General features: G+C 40.0%; 1 long non-coding RNA gene across 2 annotated transcripts in view; it reads right to left on the bottom strand.

The window, feature by feature from the left end:
* Window positions 1-8193, bottom strand: part of LOC128839521 (uncharacterized) — a 36471-nt gene extending 28278 nt beyond the window's left edge. For both annotated transcript variants that reach the window (XR_008445466.1, XR_008445465.1), the window contains exon 1: window positions 8046-8193. This is a non-coding gene — a long non-coding RNA (uncharacterized LOC128839521). The remainder of the gene's footprint in view (window positions 1-8045) is intronic.
* Between the last annotated feature and the right edge of the window lie 11673 nt (window positions 8194-19866).

The following is a 19866-nucleotide window of genomic DNA, read 5'->3' as shown; positions in this document are numbered from 1 at the left end:
GATTCTATAGTACTTATTCTTTTTATATCAAATAAACATGAAGTAGTTCATCCTGTGTCTACACTTTTGATGGTGTGTAGAGTACAGGTGTAGCTACCTGCTCTAGCTGACACAGTGAAAAATGGGCTACGTCCACACTTGTCACTGTGGTGTGTAGCTACAGTACACATGGCAGTGAAATACTCTAGTAGCATGGAAAGACTCTGCCACCAGAGAGCTGCTGGAGCCTTTCCCTGCTGCTTCCCACCTGCCAGAACTTTTCCCCACTATTTCCCCCTGCCAGACTCTTTCCCTGCTGGCAGCTGGAAGGCAGTGAGACACTACACAGCTAAAAATAGCACTGCTTGAGTGTATAGAGAGAGCTGTGTAGGGCATGTATCTTGGTTTTGCCTCACCCTCTGCATTATTTATACCTGTGCTAGCTGGGCATGCAGAGTCTGTACTCTACAGGCTGCTGTACATTTACCCAAACCTGTATAGTCAGAGGTAGCTTATCTAGTTGCTAAAGTATAGGTCAGTGTATTGAAAGACCTAGGTTCTTAGACCATTGAAGAACTGGGGATTTCTGTAGCCTTAGGACAAGTCACTCAGGTCTGATATTCAAAAGTGTGAGCCTGCAATTTGGTGCCTAAATCCATATTTAGGCTCATAAATAAATGATCTAATTTTAAGAGACAGTGAGTGTCGACTGCTACCATTGATACTGTCGTTCAGGTCCTTAGGTGTGTACACTGGCATAGCTTCACTGAAATCTGCTTACAGCAGTTGAGAAACTTGCAGTAAATTTTCCATCTTTCCTCTACCCTTTATGAAAAAATGACTGTTTTGATCTCCTCAATAGAGATGTCAGCATCCTTCTTTCATATTATACTATACATAGTTGTAGGATGAAGTCTGTAGGGATTAGTTTCTACCCAGCTTGTTGCTTTTGCTTTTTTGAAATGTTTTTTTTATTACCTACAACAATTTTGTTATTGCAATGTTTGAATACAATGAAATCTCATCATATATATAAGAAACCCATTATTTCATCTTTCATATTTGCAGTCAGTGTATGAAGTCTGCAAAATCTTACAAGTCTTCTACCATGATTTGTAGCTCTGGAAGTATCTTGCATTTTCTTTCTTCCGTTTCTTTGCATTTCTCTCTGTTTTTTTCTTACTCCACTGGCCTGCTCTGTCTCACATTCTTCTCCACTCTGTTCTCCTCCTGAATTTCAGCATAAACCCCACGGTGTTCCCTTATGTTCTTTAATGTCCTTTCTCTCTTGCCCCATTTCTGATTGCCCCTTTCAGCCTCTTTGCTAATGAATGAGACATCGGTGTTAAGGATGCTATAGGTTGAGCATTTTAAATGGTAGAAAATTGAAACTTTCTTATAAAGGAGAAGAGAAAATAAAACAAAACAACCATCCTCCCCCTGACCCAGCAAAGAAAAAAGAAGAGAAAAACAGAAACAAAACAGTTTAGCAAACAGCCCCTGTGGTTTTTCTTATAGCCTAATCCAGTAAACACAGCCAAATCTTCTTGGCCCACAAGCCCAGTCAGGAAAAGTTGACTATAAATAACTACCGACAATGGGAGTTAGGCACCTAAATACCTTTGAGGATCTGGGTCATTGCCTGAACTGGCAATCTTAGCCAAAGTGTCAGTCAGCTCATTCCCTCTGCATCTACTTTGATAGGGTGGTACTCTTCCTGGGAAAGGTGGAGAGAATTTGATCATCTTTCCATCATATTGTGGACTAGAAGAGCCCATGTTTAAGTGTCCAGGTAGTGTGCTGCTTTAGAGGGATATGAAGCTCCAATTGTGAGAATGATGCCACATTCCTCTGTCTGCACAATGAATATATTCTCTTGCTTCTCTGGGACCAGCTGTACTCTGATAAATCATTCTCACCCCTATAATTCTGGAATTACTAAATGCCTGCTGGGTATGATGATGGCCTTTCCAGCAGCCTGAGACCTTTCTGGTGCAACTATAGCAAAGGATATTCAGTATCAGTGTGGAATTTATCATTCATGTCTGTCTCTGATGCCATTAGCCAAAACCTGCATCCTGGTAATGAGAGTCCCAAATACTGCACTGAGTAGCAGTGTTGAGGGAGCCGGGGGTATAACTAGTCTCCCTCACCCATGAAGGGTTAGATCCTCAGCTGGTGACTTCAATGGATCTAAACTGATTTACACCAGCTGAGGATCTGGCCAAGAATCTTGGTGCTGGTTCCTGAAATCCTGGCCCATCTCTTGTGCAGCACAAACACACTGGTTCCATAGCAAGAGGGCCTTAGACAGCTAGCAAAGAGGTAGTATCATGTTCCCCATGAAGAACTGAAGATTCTACTTTATGCTAGTACAGCACATTTCAGACAACAGTGAAGTGGGATCGTCAAGGCACTGGGATCTTTGATATTCTGTTTGGATGTTACCATAGAGAAGTATCAGCAATGGCCTCTTACATTACCACAGCAACATCCTTGATTACAATAGAATCCATGCACAAAATATTCCAATCATTATGATTAATGTTGTTCTAATAAATACTAGGAGCTAATCATGATTTGCCATTTATTATCAAGTGTTGCTGTTTTAACTTTGTGGCATCGATCAATAGACTTTCCAGACATGGACAAATTTTCATTGTTCTTTCCAGGGGCAATGTGTGCTTGGAGTTTAACCAAGAAAGATTAAGAGAAGTTGCTTCTCAAGTTAAAATGATTTTTTATGGAAAGGAAATAATTGTAACCAAATCTGGATCTGAATCTCATAAAGGTACATTGATTTAAATGATTTCTGTCCTTTAAATGTTGACATTCTGGTTATATCAACATCTTAGTCACTTACTCAATCACCAGTCACAATCTCTATTGTCTCCTACTGCTATGGTGTTAAAATAAGGATGGTTAGATAGATTAGATAGATAAAAACTGTTCATTCTTGCTAAATAGATTTAAATATTGCATTAAAAACAGTGTATGAATCCACTATTATATGGCAATTTCAAAAATTCTGTTTTAGGAGAAAAATCTACTGATAGTGGAAGCCTTCAAATCTATAGGAAAGTGTACACTGTTTACAATGATCTGAAAAAAGGTATGGGTGAGTGGGTTCTTTCATAATCTTGGAGCTAAAACAGTGCTTAGTGTGTGCCCCTCAGCCACACAGCTTGATTTTTATTTTATTTTTTCTGCATTTATGACCTCTTGAAAATCCTCTCCCCCAACACAAACACACACACAGTTTAAACCCTGGCTGTGTGCAACAGGTTAATAAAACAGGAACATAAGAACTGCCCTACTAAGATATACCAATGGTCGATTACTGTCTGGTAGCCTATGGTCTCTGGTCATGTCACAGTGCTTTGGGAAAAGCATAATCCAGAACACCCTCCCCACACACAGGCTGTACATTTCAAATCTGAGTACCCAAAGTAAGATATTTAGGCATCTAAATAAAAGTGTCCTCAGCATCCATCACTTTTAAAGAAGTTGATGGGAAATGCAGATGCTAGGCACTTTTGAAAATCAGACCACTTTTATTCTGGTACCTGAATATGGATTTAAGAGACTAAGCGTGGAGACACCCAACTTTGAAAAATCAAGTATCGGGGGTAGCCATGTTAGTCTGTACCCACAAAAACAACAAGGAGTCCGGTGGCACCTTAAAGACTAACAGATTTATTTGGGCATAAGCTTTCATGGGTAAAAAACCTCACTTCTTCAGATGCATGAAGTGAAAGTTACAGATGCAGGTATTATATAATCATTATACAATTATATAATGCCTGCATCTGTAACTTTCACTCCATGCATCTGAAGAAGTGAGGTTTTTTTACCCATGAAAGCTTATGCCTAAATAAACCTGTTAGTATTTAAGGTGCCACTGGACTCCTCGTTAACGATGAAAATGTTTGGTCATAATTTTAATAGGGCAATACCTCTAATGACCTGACCTAATGACTGTCTAAAACAGGTGTCGGCAACCTTTGAGAAGTGGTGTGCCAAGCCGTCATTAATTTAAGGTTTTGCGTGCCAGTAAAAGGTTTAGCGTGCCAGACATTGCAGCACGGGTGGCAGAGGGAACCCCAGACCAGCAATGGGCTGAGCCGCTCAGCCTGCTGCCAGTCTGGGGTTCCGTCCACCGGCCCCTGCCGGCCAGGGTCCCGGTCACCGGCCCTGCTCTGCCCGCTGCCGGCTGGGTTCCGTCCATCCAGGGCCGGCTCCAGGGTTTTTGCTGCCCCAAGCAGCAAAAAGAAAAAAAAAAAAAAAACTCGCGGTCTGCGGCACTTCGGCGGCAGCTGTACCGCCGCCGCTTTTGTCTTCGGCGGCAATTCAGCGGCTGGTCCTTCAGTCTGAGAGAGAGTGAAGAACCCACCGCCAAATTGCTGTCGAAGAGCTGGATGTGCTGCCCCTCTCCGTTGGCCGCCCCAAGCACCTTCTTGCTGGGCTGGTGCCTGGAGCCAGCCCTGCGTTCATACAGGCCAACAGCAGGCTGAGCGGGGCCGGCGGCCAGGACCCCGGCTGGCAAGGGGCCGGTGGCTGGGACCCCAGACTGGCAGCGGGCTGAGCAGCTCAACCCTCTGCCGGTCTGGGGTCCCGGCCGCTGGCCCCACTCAGCCCACTGCCGGCCCGAGTTCTGTCCATACAGGCCGGCAGTGGGCTGAGCGGGGCCAGCGGCCGGGACCCTCACTGGCAAGGGGCCAGTGACCGGAACCCCAGACCACCAGCGTGCTGAGCGGCTCATCCAACTGCTGGTCTGGGGTTCTGTAATCCAGGCCGGCTGCGGGCTGAGCGGGGCCGGTGGCCAGGACCCTGGCTGGCAGCAGCATGCCATTAAAAATCAGCCCGTGTGCTGCCTTTGGCACATGTGCCGCAGATTGCCGACCCCTGGTCTAAGAAATAAGGTGCACTATGAAACCATTTTAATACATATCTATAAATATATCTTATGACTAGCTACTTTGGTGACGAGCATATATGAACAAATCTTTCCTGTGTTCCATGCTCTTTTTATTTTCGTGTTACAGCAAATGCCAGCTCTGCAATTGATGTGAGCTGATTGGTAATTCAGTGAAAAGCTTATTTTTAAATAAAGAAGTTTTAAATTTAATAAATCAAATACCCAGGAACTTACAAAAGTCAATTGCAAACAAGCTAACATATTAGCAGGATAAAGAATGTCATGTACATAAGCAAAGGATAACTGACATTAACACAAAAGATAAGGTGATTATGTATCCATATTATTACATCTGAGTGGGATTTTCGAAAAGAAGCCATGTCACTTAGGAGCACAAGTCCCACTGAAGGTCAATGTAGTGCTTTTGAAATGCCTACCATAGTAAACAAGTAAATGTTCATTACTTATGTTTGGTGATTTACTAAAAAAGAGTTTTGACGTTTAAGTAAGAACAATAGAAGTAGGTAGAAAGGAGAGAGAAAAAAAATAGAGAGGAGAAAACAGAAAGATATAGGATAGCAGCAGATACAAACTGATATATATGTAAGTCTTAGGAGAGCTGATGAAGTTATGGCTTGCTAAGTGATCATTGTGGCCAAAGTTATATATTTTTGAGTCTTCCAGTAGGAATAGAATTTATCTAAAGCACCGTTTTAAGTTGTACCAACTTGTAATGACCCATTAGGAACTATTGCACTGCTGGGAATAGGTGGAGTAAAGGTTAGGGTATGGTCAGGACTCTTTATTACCTGGATATTCACTATTAAACATAGGCTGATTCTGAGGGGAAGTGCATAGTGTCCTTATTTAAAGCCTTGGTGGTTATCACAATTGACCATACTCACTTCATGTCTGTGGTGGCATTCTTACTGACCCTGCCTTCTGCAAGCTGAATGCCTGATTACAATTACTCTGCAGCCACCCCACTCAGAGCTCTGGCATTCAAAGTCAGGATTTACTGTAGCTTCTGCAATCATTTCTCTAACACTCCTGAAGATGTTCAATTACAACAAAATGTTTCTCACCACACTCTTATTTATCTTCTAGCTCTTATGAAGATTAAGGTCTGGGGGGACTGGACAGGATTTTTGCATTAGAAAAAAAAACACTTAAATAGGGATTGCTACTTCCAGCATAGCTGTCTGCAAATCCAATAGGAAAGGAAACCCTCTTAATATGAATTCTTGTACCCATAAAATATTGTACCATATTAAGGGAAAGCAACTCTCCCTTGATTTTGAAAAATGAGCAAAAAATATAACAGATGCATCTTGTACTGTATAAACAACACACATGGATTTAAATCTCTTATATTTTATTTTTATGGTGTAATTCTGAATTGCATTATTTCTGCATTTGTAATTAGAAGACAGAACAGATGGTTAAGTCTTAGATTAAAGTGATGTGTCTATTAAAATTATGCTGCCAAGTAATTGTTCCCTATCACAGGGATGTCCATTCGCTATAACATTATAGTTGCTCCATTTATGTACACCAGAAGGAACTGGTAATTTGGGAGATGTTTACTTTTTGGGGGGTGGGATTCACAATAACAAGAGGCAATGTTATAAGTGACCACTTTATTAGTAAGATAGAAACTTAATTACCTATTGTTAATAAAAGGACTATGTAATACACAAATCAAGCGCCTGCCATGTATTGATTGCAACTTCTGCTCCCTACCTCTATAAATACAATATACCTTGAACAGTTGTACCCATCATTACCTTAAATGGAAATACAGAGTATGTGGGACACATTTATGAATATGTAGCATGGTAAGCAAATTCTGAAAATGCCCAGATAACAGGCCTTCATGTAAATATGCCTTCTTTGATGACTTTCTGGGAGTGGTATTGAGGATCCAATGGATTATAAACTTAGCTAGTTTATATAGAAACCCAGCAGTGCTAAGGGGACAGAATCTGGCCCTATCTCACCTGCTGGAAAATGTCTCAGAGTCCCCAGCGTGCACAGTGCTGGCATGACCAGCTTTACACTGCCCTCCCCCATAATGCCAAGGATTATAGGGGGAGGTATTGTTCTTGGCTGGAACTATTCACTGAATTCATGTCAAATTTGCAAATAGTTTCAGGTTGATGGAAATGTCATTTTCTGGTGAATAAACTATTTGTCTGAAAAATTTCACCCAGCTCCAATACAGAGTTATAGTTCTTTCAATAAGCAATACAGGCTGGAATCCTGAGAATTTTAGTAAATTTCAGCTTGTTTAATTAGGAGCTTCTTGGCTGTCCTCTAAATTACACTATGGTTCTCACCATAGATAGTGGGTAAGCCCTCTGTCTATGGAGAGTTTCTTCCTGAGTGTTTATATATGTTGATAACTCACACATACACATGGCATTAGCACCTTTTGCCGAAACAAGTTTAATTCAAAACAAGACATACCATTACATACACCGCTAATCCACCCAATATTAAAAACTGAGAAAATCACAAACTGATTATACAATTCTTATATCAACCTTAACAGAGAATACAATAAGACCTATATAGTGCCTGAGAGGGGAGATGTAAGCAGAAATTGTGCTGATGTGCTTAAGAGGAGCAAATTTAAACTTATCTTCACGGTTTTCAGAATGAATTTCTTTCCTATTCTAATTTGGTATTTGGCTTAGGGATAAAAACATTAATTAGCAGTGAGTGTACTTTAGAAATGAATCTTTCCCACAAATGCTATTATTAAAAACTTCTCAGTATCTTTCAGTGACCTGAGAGGAGCAAACCCTCATATTGAGAACGTGATGATGTTTCAGCTGAAAATTACTTATGGTAATTTAGGCCTGGCTTGTGCTTTTCTTTTGCTCAGGTGTAAATGAGCTCTGCAACACTACTTTACTTAGCTGAGTACAATCTGCCTAGAGCTTAGGCCCAGGAGTGCAATCCCTGTTCTCTCAATAGTGCTTAAAGTCGTCTGAAAAAAGTGGGGGATCTATCATCACCCCTTCATCGGCCTGTCTCCCTGCCCTGCTTAATTTTCCTCTCCAACCCCCAAATCAATTCTGTCCCCTCATTTCTCCCTCCAATTAGTTCTGACACCAAATCTATTATTTTCCTCCAACCTCACCTCTGCTCCTCCATCAGCTTCTGAAGTTCTTCACCCCTCTTTCCCAGGCTGGGGTGGGACTGCAGTGGGGTTCCCTCTCCCCTTTTCCAGGCTGGTTGTTGCTTGGGGGAAGGAGGGAGGCACATAGCAGAGGAGAGAGAAGAGTCACCCTGAGCAGCTGGGTTCTTTCTGCTGTGAGAATGTCAGTTCCTGGGGGGGTGAGGGGGAGGGCAGCTGCTATACAGTCATTCTGTGTGTTCAGGGTATGGAATGAATGGAGTGACACACATACTTTTTGGCTAGCAGTAGCAGAAAAGTAAGGAGTGAGCAGGCATTGCATAGATCAGTGCAATATAGACTAATCACTGTTCCACTCTGCACTTAAAGCAGCCTCTACCTCCCTATAGCCAGGTTTTCCAAAGTGCTCAGTCAGCACCCTGCCTTCCCCACTGAGAACAATGGGAGCTGCTGGGTGAGAGCTATTCTGGAAATGTAGCCCATAATGCACTGAACCAGAACCCCAGATCTGAACAAGCCCAGATAAGGGGGAATCTGAATCCCAATCAGAATTTTGAAGTGCAGGCTTATCATATGTAATTTCAAATGTTTCTAAATAAAATACCTGTCTACCACACTCCTCATAAAACTGCAACACAATATGGCACAATACAGCTGGACTGGTAATTTCTTCTCAGGAAAGGATTCAGACTGGAACAGATGGGGCATTGCATGTTTTCACACCTGAGTTTCACTCTCATTGGCATAAATGTACACATCATTTATCACGCATCTCATTTGCCTGAACTGCATTCAGCTGTACCCAGTGCTATCAGCTATTCACTTTCATGGACACTAAAATTCACTCTACCTTACATTGAGGGGAACAGAATTAAACAATATATTTAAAAAAAGAAGTGGTCAGTGTGGATGATTCATTTTGAGTCTTTTTAGTTCAGACTACACTTGCCTTGAAACTTTAGCATACAAGGAAGCTATCTTGATTAATTCCACTGTAGAAATTTGTCAGAAAATAAGTTGTTTGCAGCATTGTTGTAGCCATGTTGGTTCCCGGATATTAGGGGACAGGGTGGGTGAAGTGATATCTTTTACTGAAATAACTTTAATTGGTGAAAGAGACAAGCCTTCAAGCTACACAGAGCCTCCCTTCAGGTTTGTAGAGCTCAAAAGTTTGCCTCTGTCACCAACAGAAGTTGGCCCAATAAAAGATATTATCTCACCCACCCTGTGTCTAGAAAAATAAGTAATTTTCTCGTGAACAGTGTCACTGTTGTTTATATTTTAAACAAATATTTGGGTATATGTCTCTCTCAATATCTCTTTTGCCTCTAACCTTGCATGCAATTAAATCTCCTGTGAGAGCTAAGCAATACCAAGTGCTGTCATCTCTGAGTCAGAAGCCTGACATTGCAAGGTTCCTGGTATGAACTCCAGGCAGGTGATCTGTTTTTTGCATCCCCTTGGGGCTGACTAGTGTCCTTGTTCCTGATTACCAAGGAAAACCACCTCCCCTTCCTGACATCATAAAGTCACATCTGATCATTTTATTCCTTCCAAACTTCATGATCAATCTGAGAAGTGAACCTGCTGAGAAAGGTCAAACAAAAGCTTAACATTGACTCTAATCAGATGAATCATCATGCTGCCCTCCCTCACTCTTCCTAACTGGAGATTGTTTTAAACTTTTTATTTTAAACGTTATCAGTTTTGTTTATTCAGTAAGTCCCTTTTTCTTTTTTGGTTTCCAAGCAAGCAAAAGGTAAACATTTGTCACCAAAGCAGAGGTGAGAGCTGAAGGCAGAAATGACATGGAAACCACAAGATTTTTCAACCACATAGGCCATTTCTTTTTCACCATTTGCTGACTTGTAATTTACTATTAATATTGTATGGCTTTGTCAACAATGCTTATACTAATAGTCCCCCAGACCTGAAAAGTGATCCTGTTATGCCTGAATAGAATCCATCTAGCTTCATTTGGACTCAGTACAGGTGTAAGGGCCCATCTGCATAACAAGACCTGGTTCAAACTCAGACCAAACCATAGCTTCCACCCTGCAAACACTTATGTACCTGCTTAGCTTTACACATATTCACACTTGTAGTGCTATTGAAATCAAAGGCAAAACTCCCAATGACTTCTGTGGGACTAGCATTTCACCCAATGAGTTTAAATGTGAAAATGTATTCAGGTGTTTGTAGAATCTGGGCTTGAAATTGTAGTCATAAACTATTACTTGCAACCTGTCAAAATCTCTTTGTAACAAAGGTGAGAAAGAAATAAAGGTCATTGCTAAAGATTTTTGTCTGGTGAAAAGTATTATGGCGGTCTGTGTAATTATGTGACCATGAGCCTGAAATATTACAATCTTCTCTACTTACTAATTTAGGTTTTTTTTTTCCCCCCCATCTAACACAGGTTTTCCAATTTGTCCCCATAGGTTCTTTTCAGAAATTAGAAAGCTCTTTCTGAAAGTTAAGTTAATCAAATGTTACAAACAGTTGGAATCAATATTTTCTCTTACAGAAGACACCTTGAGGAATAGAGTGAAAAAAATCTCTGAGAGCTTCTATGTTTGGTAAAAAACAATATAAATAAGAAAAAACATTTTTTTTAAATAGACCAGTGAATAAATATTTAGAATAAGAATGCTCACCCCAGGTGCTAGAGAATATGATAATATAACACAAGCAATTCCTACCAGAATTTGTTGTTGTTTTAAATAAATAACTTTGTTTGATTTCTTTACAATAAGGAACTTAGACAGCCATTGTTACTGAACTCTTTGTTGACTGAGAGGGAGCTGTAGTAACTTAAAGTCAGGGGCTATATATCAATACAATGAGTGTACTAGACTATTATATTCTGTTTTACCAGACAGCACTTCAGGTGATATAAACAAGTTATGAGGACAGATTGTATACTTCACAACAGAATCTTGAACTTCCGGCTAAAGCTTCACCACCGTCATCATTCATTATCCTGGGTATTCATGGTTTAGTTGATATTATTGTATTGTCAAACAGATATTTGCTTTTCCCTGGAGCTACACCAAGATTTTTACCAGCCCTCTGATTTCTGCTAAACTAGCACCTCCAAGCCCACAAGCTTCAGATGATTGTAAACACAGTGCAGTTTGTCATCTAAGTTCACAATAAAAACCAGAGGTAAGTTATGAGCCTATCAGGTACCAAGGCAACAGGGAATTTCCCAAGCACGGGAGTCAGCAGATCTGCTGCAGAAAATGCTAAGTACAAACATAGTGGACTTTCCTATCAGTTCTTTTATCTACTAGGTGGATGGTGTAGGGTCATTTCCCTTTCCTCTTCCTTCCTCCCTGTTGCTAGCAGGACACAGGAATTCTTAGGGACAACAGTTGAAGTCCTGGCTGGAATAGAGGGGGACAGTTACGAAGGTTTCTTTTGTAACTTATTCCTGATTAATGAGTATTGCTATCAGCTGTCCACATAGCCAGAGGACATGGACACAATAGTGGGGATTTTGTAAGTAGTCAATTATATTATACTTTAGGTAGCATTTTATAAAGCATAGGCTTAACTCTGCTCCCACTGAGTTTAAAGTGAGTTTTATTAAATGACTTAAATGAGAGCACAGATAGGCCATTCCTAAAGGCTTTTGAAAATCCCACTGATTATGTGCAATATGATACATGAGTTTTGTGGGGACAATGTCTTACTAGATGATCATCTATAACTAACCAGTAGATGTAAAACCAATAGTTTAGAAATCACTGGACCTGATTCTAGGATCACTTAAAACAGTGTAAATAGGAAGCAGGCTCACCAAAGTGAATTGAGTTATACTGGTGTAAAAAGGGCACAAGGACTTGATTGGAAGTCCTTTGAGTCTTTCTACTGAATTCCAATGAACTTTGAATAAGGTACTACATAAGTTGCCAGGCCCACTGTATCAGGGCCTCCTAAACTTTTGCAATCTATGAATCCTTGATGACACTAATGTATAAACAGGGACAGGTGGATTTTTCAGGAGATACTCAGAATTATTTCTTCTGATTGTGGATTCATACTATGGCTAAGATTATAAAGGAGAATATTGTGCAAACAAGTTTTTATAATAGTTTTTAACAAATTCTTTATCAGAGGAAATTTTCCAGGCTTAGTCACTGTCCAAAAAGAATTTATTTTGTGTTTGAGCAAAATTCCTTCATGCATAGGTTAATAAGATGGCAATGGAAAAAAATATATACTTTTCCCATTTCCAAAAATTTTGGTTGGGCTTTTCAAAGGCAATTAAGGAAGTGAGAACCCAAATCCTATTGAAATTTATTCACTTACTTATTTGCTACATTTGAAAATAGTATTGATTTTGATTTTCTGACGATTTGAAACAGGCACATTTGAGTCGACGAAGCAAGTGATTTCAGAAAGATACATGCATTGCACATGCCAGGATTGGTATGGAGGTGTTCATTTTTTATAGAGAGATTTAGAGAAAGCTGTAAGACTTTGATTGTTACTTCTTCACATGGGCCCCTTTTGACTCCCTTATTCTACCCCAAATAATGTTTGTTTGAATGTTTTATAATCCCAAACACTCTTGTCCTGAGATGCAAAACATACTCCACAACCTAGGAAATTTTAAATAGACAGCTGAGAAGTGGATCCCCACACTACTTGGGACTTCTTTTGGCCTGGCAACATTTTGGTGCTCTTCTCCCTAGTTGGGATATAAAACTTGAAGCCAGCACCGTTTTTCTTTATGTTAAACAGTGTCCTTCCTGGCTTCTCTGGGATTGCTGCTGGGAAGCAAGTGCCCAGTCTTGGGATGCCCAGTGCACTCTGCTGACTATAATGGAGGCACTGGTGTAGCTCTTGCAAAGAATGCACACCAGTGCTTCAGCTGAATGTGCATTCCTTGAAGTGAGCATAAAGCTGAAGGAGTGTGCTTTCCATACAGGTGCAAGTGTCATGCTAAAAGAAATAGTCCTGTGCTTCAAAAACCCAGGCAATCTAGTACATGAAATTCTCAGTGTTAATTTAATGTTACGGGGTCACCAGCTGAAAAGAAAATAAATCAGGAAATGAAAAAGCTAAAGGTTCCTACAGTAATGTTGGCTTGTCCACAACGCAGATAGGATCTGTAGTGCCATCTATTCTTCTTTGTTGTTCTGTTTATATAGTAGCTTGATATAAATATTTCTCCTCACCAGTAACAATATTTTAATTAATTATTATTATTTTATGAATTGTCATTAGATTCCTGCCCTGTACTCCCAGACTGGCTGCAAAGATACTCTTATACCCCTTTCATGCACAATGTCACTACAAAATTTTCAACATTAGTTGGCTGTAGATAATCTGGCAAAACCCAAGTAAAAACTGAGTTATAGAATATCAGGGTTGGAAGGAACCTCAGGAGGTCATCTAGTCCAACCCCCTGCTCAAAGCAGGACCAATTCCCAGAAAGATTTTTGCCCCAGATCTCCAAATGGCCCCCTCAAGGATTGAGTTCATAACCCTCAGTTTAGGAGGCTAATGCTCAAACCATTGAGCTATCCCTCATCCTGTGACATCAGCCTGTGCCTGTCGACCAGTACATCATGTCCATTGTGTTTACTCAGCAAGCGCTGAATGAGTAAAATGCTTTTTCTTTCTTTCTTTCTTTCTTTCTTTCTTTCTTTCTTTCTTTCTTCCAAATAAGTTTATTTTCTGTCCAAAATTGAATCAGCCAATATGATATTTTTAAATTATAAATTTTGTCAGGAATATGTCTGGCAATCTCAAACTCAGTTGCAGAAAATGGAAGTGTCTGGTAGAATACACAGAAGACCAAAGTAGTGTTTCTTTGACTCCTAAAAGAAAAAGCTGGTATTTATTGGTGACAGGTGAACTACTTGGTATAAATAATATTTGTTAGGAATGTAGACCCTTTTTAATTAGTAATCTGTTCATGAGCAGATCCTGTCTGATGTTCTAAAAGGTATTCGTTATTGATATGCATTCACAGAATAGTTTGGACTAATAATTCTCAGACTACATCTTGTTGGTAATGTGACCAGTTCAGCTATTCACTACTGACTAGTCATTATTTCTGTTGCATGTAGCTGATCACCTAAATCAGAGTATTTTTTTTTCTGCTTCAGGATTGACTGACTGAAATATTTTAAACAGAAGAATAATGAATAGTGAGTAGTAAATAGGATGAATAACCAATCGTGCTTAACTTTGTGAAATGTATAGTAATTTCAAAGTTTTCTTGAATAGCCAGAGGATCTCCAATATGTGCAAATAATGAATAATATGACCCCATGAATCACAGTGAACTCTTTTATTATTATTTATCATTTGTATTTACTTTATATTACCCTGAAGCCCCCAACCAGGATTGGGTGCTATACAAACACTTAGTAAGATATGATCGTTGTCTCAAAGCACTTACAATCTAGTGTGTATATCTTTCATTAGTCCATTGTGTGACTGTGATTTAGGTGCAGTTATGTTAGAAATAAGAATATGTAAAAAAAAACCCTCCCTCTTCTTCTCATAACAATCTGGTCCCTGGGTGGATTTGGAGGTTCCATTATGTAGAAATAAGTGAATGATGTAAAATATTTCCAGGACTATCCATTTGAATGTTTAAATTAATTTGTTTAATTGTTTGTGGCAAGCAAGCACAAAAGTAGTGGTGAGCATGGCTGGAGTAATCAGGTTTTACTGGCACTAATATTCCATGTAAAACATATTTCAAAATTCTGTGTATTCCTTCTTGCAGAAATCAAATTTGAAATCAGTACATACAAGTATTCCTGCTAGATGTGCTTGAACTCTGACCTATATAGGGAACTGAAATAAGGCCTGTGAAGGTATAAGGATAACATTTGACTGAGGTCAGAGGCCAGCAGCTGGCTGGCTGGCTAATTAGCTCTGCCCACTGCACCTGGGAAAAACCTGCTGTTTAACTGGATAATCCTAATAAGAGGAGGAGCAGGAAGTGGTACTGGGGAGCTGCAATACCTGCCAGAGGCTGGAATTACTGCTGGGTTTGCTCTACCAAACAAAAATTATGTTTTTTCACAATCTGCTGATGCACACTCTATGAGTGGGTGTGACAGGATGCTATCAGCAGCACTCTGATCACTGATCACTGAGGCAGGCCCAGCTGAGGGTAATTATATACTTTGCTGGGGGATTGTGACAATCACTAGGCTAAGAAAGTAATTGGGGAGAACATAAGTGTAGGAAACAGGAAGTAAGGGGTAGTTCAGGAGAAGCTCGGATGCTTGGCAGAAAGCTCAGTAGCTGAGCCTGGGCTTGTGAGTGAGAGCTATAGGGAAGTGTGCTCTTGCTGTAAGCCTGGTGCTCTATGTAAGAGAGGGCTAAATATACACCTTGGTGAAAGATGAACAGCTTTGTGTGTGTTTGTGACTATGACACTGCCTCAGCTGGGCAGGTAGTACACTTCTCAAAGGGCTGGTCCACACTAACCCCCCACTTCGAACTAAGATACGCAACTTCAGCTACGTGAATAACGTAGCTGAAGTCAAAGTATCTTAGTTCGAACTTACCGCGGGTCCACATGCGGCAGGCAGGCTCCCCCGTCGACTCTGCGTACTCCTCTCGTGGAGCAGGAGTACCGGCGTCGATGGCGAGCACTTCCGGGATCGATCCCACAAGATCGATTGCTTACCGCTGGACCCGGAGGTAAGTATAGACGTACCCCAAGTAGCAGCAGAGGTGGTGTGGGAGGGAGGAATCTAAATTTGTAACTCCTAGATTATTCCTTTGCTAACTACTTGCTTAACTCAAAAAAACAGGAGAAAGCCAGAGGGAAGAAGGTGAAATACTGAATTAAGTGTTAAAAGACTACTTTCATTTCTTCCATTTTGGCTTTTCTTTTTTACTTTTGGTTTTGAGCATCATAGAGAATGCATTGATGACTAATTAAGCTTTCCCTAGACAGCCACATTTGACAAACTGTTTTTCCCCTTTCTAAAAAGTGATTGCTCATGAAGTGGGATTTCTTTAAACTTTCACAGCTCTAGTTTGGCTGTTCTTAGCAAAGTCAGTTTCTCTAAAGCAAACTAAAAAACAAACTTGAGTTTTTCATATATGCTCAATGGAGCTTTTAAATGAAACAATGCTAGGTGCTTTTCTGCATGCATTTTAAATTGCTGTATCTAATCTCAGGTGAATCATCAGAGAATTTTCATCAAAAAATTTCTGTTGGAAAATACTGTTCTGATGAAAATGCAATTTCTCACATTTTATTGTTTTTGGGGTGGGGTTGACCAAAAATTCTCACACTCCATGCAGAATATTTTAACTGGAAAATCTTTCATTTTACAGCATTTCATTTTGAAATTTTATTTTAATAATTTTATTTTGATTTTAGTTCATGTCAGTCATTTTAATTTCAGAAATTTTCAGAGTTTCCATTTCACAGTAAATTTTGAAAAATTTGTGAAATAGAATGAAAACAAACTTCAAAATGTCAGTGACCCATGAAACAAATTCAGAGTTTGAACTAGCTCTGATGCCTGATCCAAAACTCATTGGAGTCAATGGAAAGACTCCCATTAACATGAGTGGATTTTGGATCCTGCTTTGTGAGTTGAAAGGCAAGGCTACATGTTTTTTGTTATGAAATTTGAATAAGTGGCCAGATGGTCATTATTAAATTCTTCATCACAGCTCAGAAAGCCAGTTTATTACAATGTGCTGGTCTTCTATTAGCATAAGAACCTAGCAGTGGTCATTTCTGACACAATTATAAGTAACAAAATTACTTGTTTTTTTTTTCTTTTCTGAGGTAAACTCCAGTTTTTAGTTACATATTCCTATGTTTCTAGATTCACCCTACTTTCTCAACATGAACCTTTTATGTCTACATTTCAGGAACTTGTTGAAGCTGAGGTGATTATTGTCTTTGCAACAGCCAAGGGTATTGGTCTAACTAACGAGGCTGTATAATTGCTCCTTTCAAGGTTTCATGATGACATGAACATCCCAGAATTGCCACTATAAGGGTACTCAAAGGTGCCTGTTGTGGAGAGAGGTCTGTACAAATAATTCCTGTCTGACTTTTCCATTTGTACTGACTCTGCTCAGATTGCCACTCAAAGCCTGTTTTTGCTACTCAACACTAAAGCTTTAGAAAATCAAGCTGTCGTCTTCCTACATCCTGAACGACATTAATCGTGGAAACTGAAGTGGTTTTTAGTGATCTAAGTGGTGGTGATGACAGATGAAACAAAGCCATGTTTTTTTTTTTCAAATGTGAGAAGTACACTTTAAAGTGAAAGCAACAAATAAATCATTGAACTGATAAATTTAGCAAAGGGAAATCAGAAGTGATGCAAAGTCCTTCACATGTGGAATATATGTTCTATTTTTTAACATTCTAGAGGCAGATTCCAATTGTTTATATCTTCTAGAAATACTTTTTTTTTAACTGAAATTCTTTCCTTTCTTAAATCCTTTGAGATTATGATATGATAAAATTTGGCATTCTTGTGAAGTCTCTTAAATTGCAATTGTCATACTTGTAAATCAGATCTTTCCATTTACATTTCTGTAGATACATGATTTCAGGAACTAGTCTGAGCCTTTTATAGTCTTACAATGTTTGCTTATATTCATATTTGAGAAATAAGGAAACTGAACTGCACAAATAGGTCAAGAGTGCACAGCATACTGCTTCAAACAAAACGCCAAAGCATCCAGTAATGTCACATAAATATTAAGCAATTTAAAAACTGTGAAAACATTTTCACAGAATAGAGTATAATGCTGGGTAAGTAAGACAGAGCTGCTAGTTTACATATACATTGCCATATCTCTGAATAAGTCATTTTGTTATTCCTCTTAGGTTTCCTCTTCATCCTTATGAGGCAATGTTTTTCCATTTAGAGCTCCTTGTTTATCTTATTGTGTTTAATCTATCTGCATTTTTGAAAGTTTGACATGATTTGTTCTTGGTATATCCATGCTGGCTACTAGTGATTACCCCTTCATCCTCCAGGTATTCACAAATTGAATATTTTATACATTGCTCTAGTAGTTTCCTAGGTATTGAAGTCAGGCTGACTGGTCTATAGTTCCCGGGCGCTTCCTTTTTTAAAGATGGGCACTATGATAGCCCTTGGCCAGTCTGCTGGGACCTCTCCTGTCATCCAGGAGTTTATAAATATTATTGCCAGTGGCTCTGAGATTTCTTCAGCTACTTCCTTTGGTACCTCAGGTGAATAGCATCTGGGCTATTTGAATTTGAATTACCATATATACTCATTTATTAGTCCGTTCATTCATAAGCTGACCCCCCAAGATAGTTAGGTAAAAATAGCAAAAACTGTATGACCCTTTCATAAGCCGACCCTATATCTCAGGGGTTGGCAAACTTTGTCTTCCGGCCATCATGGTAAGCCGCTGGCGGGTCGGGACGTTTTGTTTACCTGGAGCGTCTGCAGGCATGGAGCCCCTCAGCTCCCTGTGGCCGTGGTTTGCCGTTCCCAGCCAATGGGAGCTGCAGGAAGTGGCGCTGCTTCCTGCAGCTCCCATTGGCTGGAAACAGTGAACCGCGGCCACAGGGAGCTGAGGGGCTCCAGGTAAACAAAAGGCAATGTATTAGATGTGCAATGATTCCATAGAGTTTAAAATCATCAAATTTCAGTGTAGACCTGTTTATAAGCTGACCCCCACTCTTTGATGCGTCACTTTTTTACCAAAAATATTCAGCTTATGAACGAGTATATAGGGTAATTCAAATTGGTCAGAAGATCTGTGTTCTTTACTTATCCTGATCTGCATCTCTTCCCCTTTGCCTGTGGTAACTATGGTAAAGCACAAACATCTTTATGGTATAGTTCACATGCAGAAAAATCAAAACACAATAACAACAGAGGCAATGACAGCATCTGCCACTACCATGTATATAAACAGTCCCTCCTTCCTCCTTGAAACCTTAACCACTTCCAACAGGATTAGTAAAAAGAACAGGAGTACTTGTGACACCTTAGGCTAGGTCTACACTACCCGCCTGAATCGTCGGATAGAAATCGACCTCTTGGGGATCGATTTATCGCGTCCCGTCGGGATGCGACAATCGATCCCCGAATCGACGCTCTTACTCCACCAGCGGAGGTGGGAGTAAGCGCCGTCGACAGGAAGCCGCAGAGGTCGATTTTGCTGCCATCCTCACAGCAGGGTAAGTCGGCTGCGATACGTCGAATTCAGCTACGCTATTCACGTAGCTGAATTTGCGTATCTTAAATCGACTCCCCCCTGTAGTGTAGATGTAGCCTTAGAGACTAACAAATTTATTAGAGCATAAGCTTTCATGGGTTACAGCCCACTTCTTCGGATCCATATAGAGTGGAACATATGTTGAGGAGATATATGTTCCACTCTATATGCATCTGAAGAAGTAGGCTGTAGCCCACGAAAGCTTATGCTCAAATAAACTTGTTAGTCTCTAAGGTGCCACAAGTACTCCTGTTCTTTTTGCGGATACAGACTAACACGGGTGCTACTCTGAAACAGGATTAGTGCTTCATAACAGCAGCTAAGTGCAGTTAGCATGGCTGACGGTCAAAAAAACAAATGACTGAATAGCCCTTCCCTCAAGCAAGTCTTCATACAGTTGTTGAGAGATTGAGCACTCCCAATTAGAGATGTTCATAAGCAAGTGTGAATAGTGAAGATAAAAACATTGCACAATGAGTGTATTATGAGTTGGCCACTACACTCCACAGCACAAACCCAACCCTAAGGTGATTATCCAGTGGAGGTGCCATGTTATAATTATCTTTAATGTGTGTGATGTCACATGAGCAACCAGCGAATG

Source organism: Malaclemys terrapin, chromosome 6, assembly GCF_027887155.1.
Source record: "Malaclemys terrapin pileata isolate rMalTer1 chromosome 6, rMalTer1.hap1, whole genome shotgun sequence".
Taxonomy (NCBI): Eukaryota; Metazoa; Chordata; order Testudines; family Emydidae; genus Malaclemys; species Malaclemys terrapin.
The sequence above is the reverse complement of the archived record's forward strand: the minus strand, read 5'-3'. Positions and strand labels throughout refer to the sequence as shown.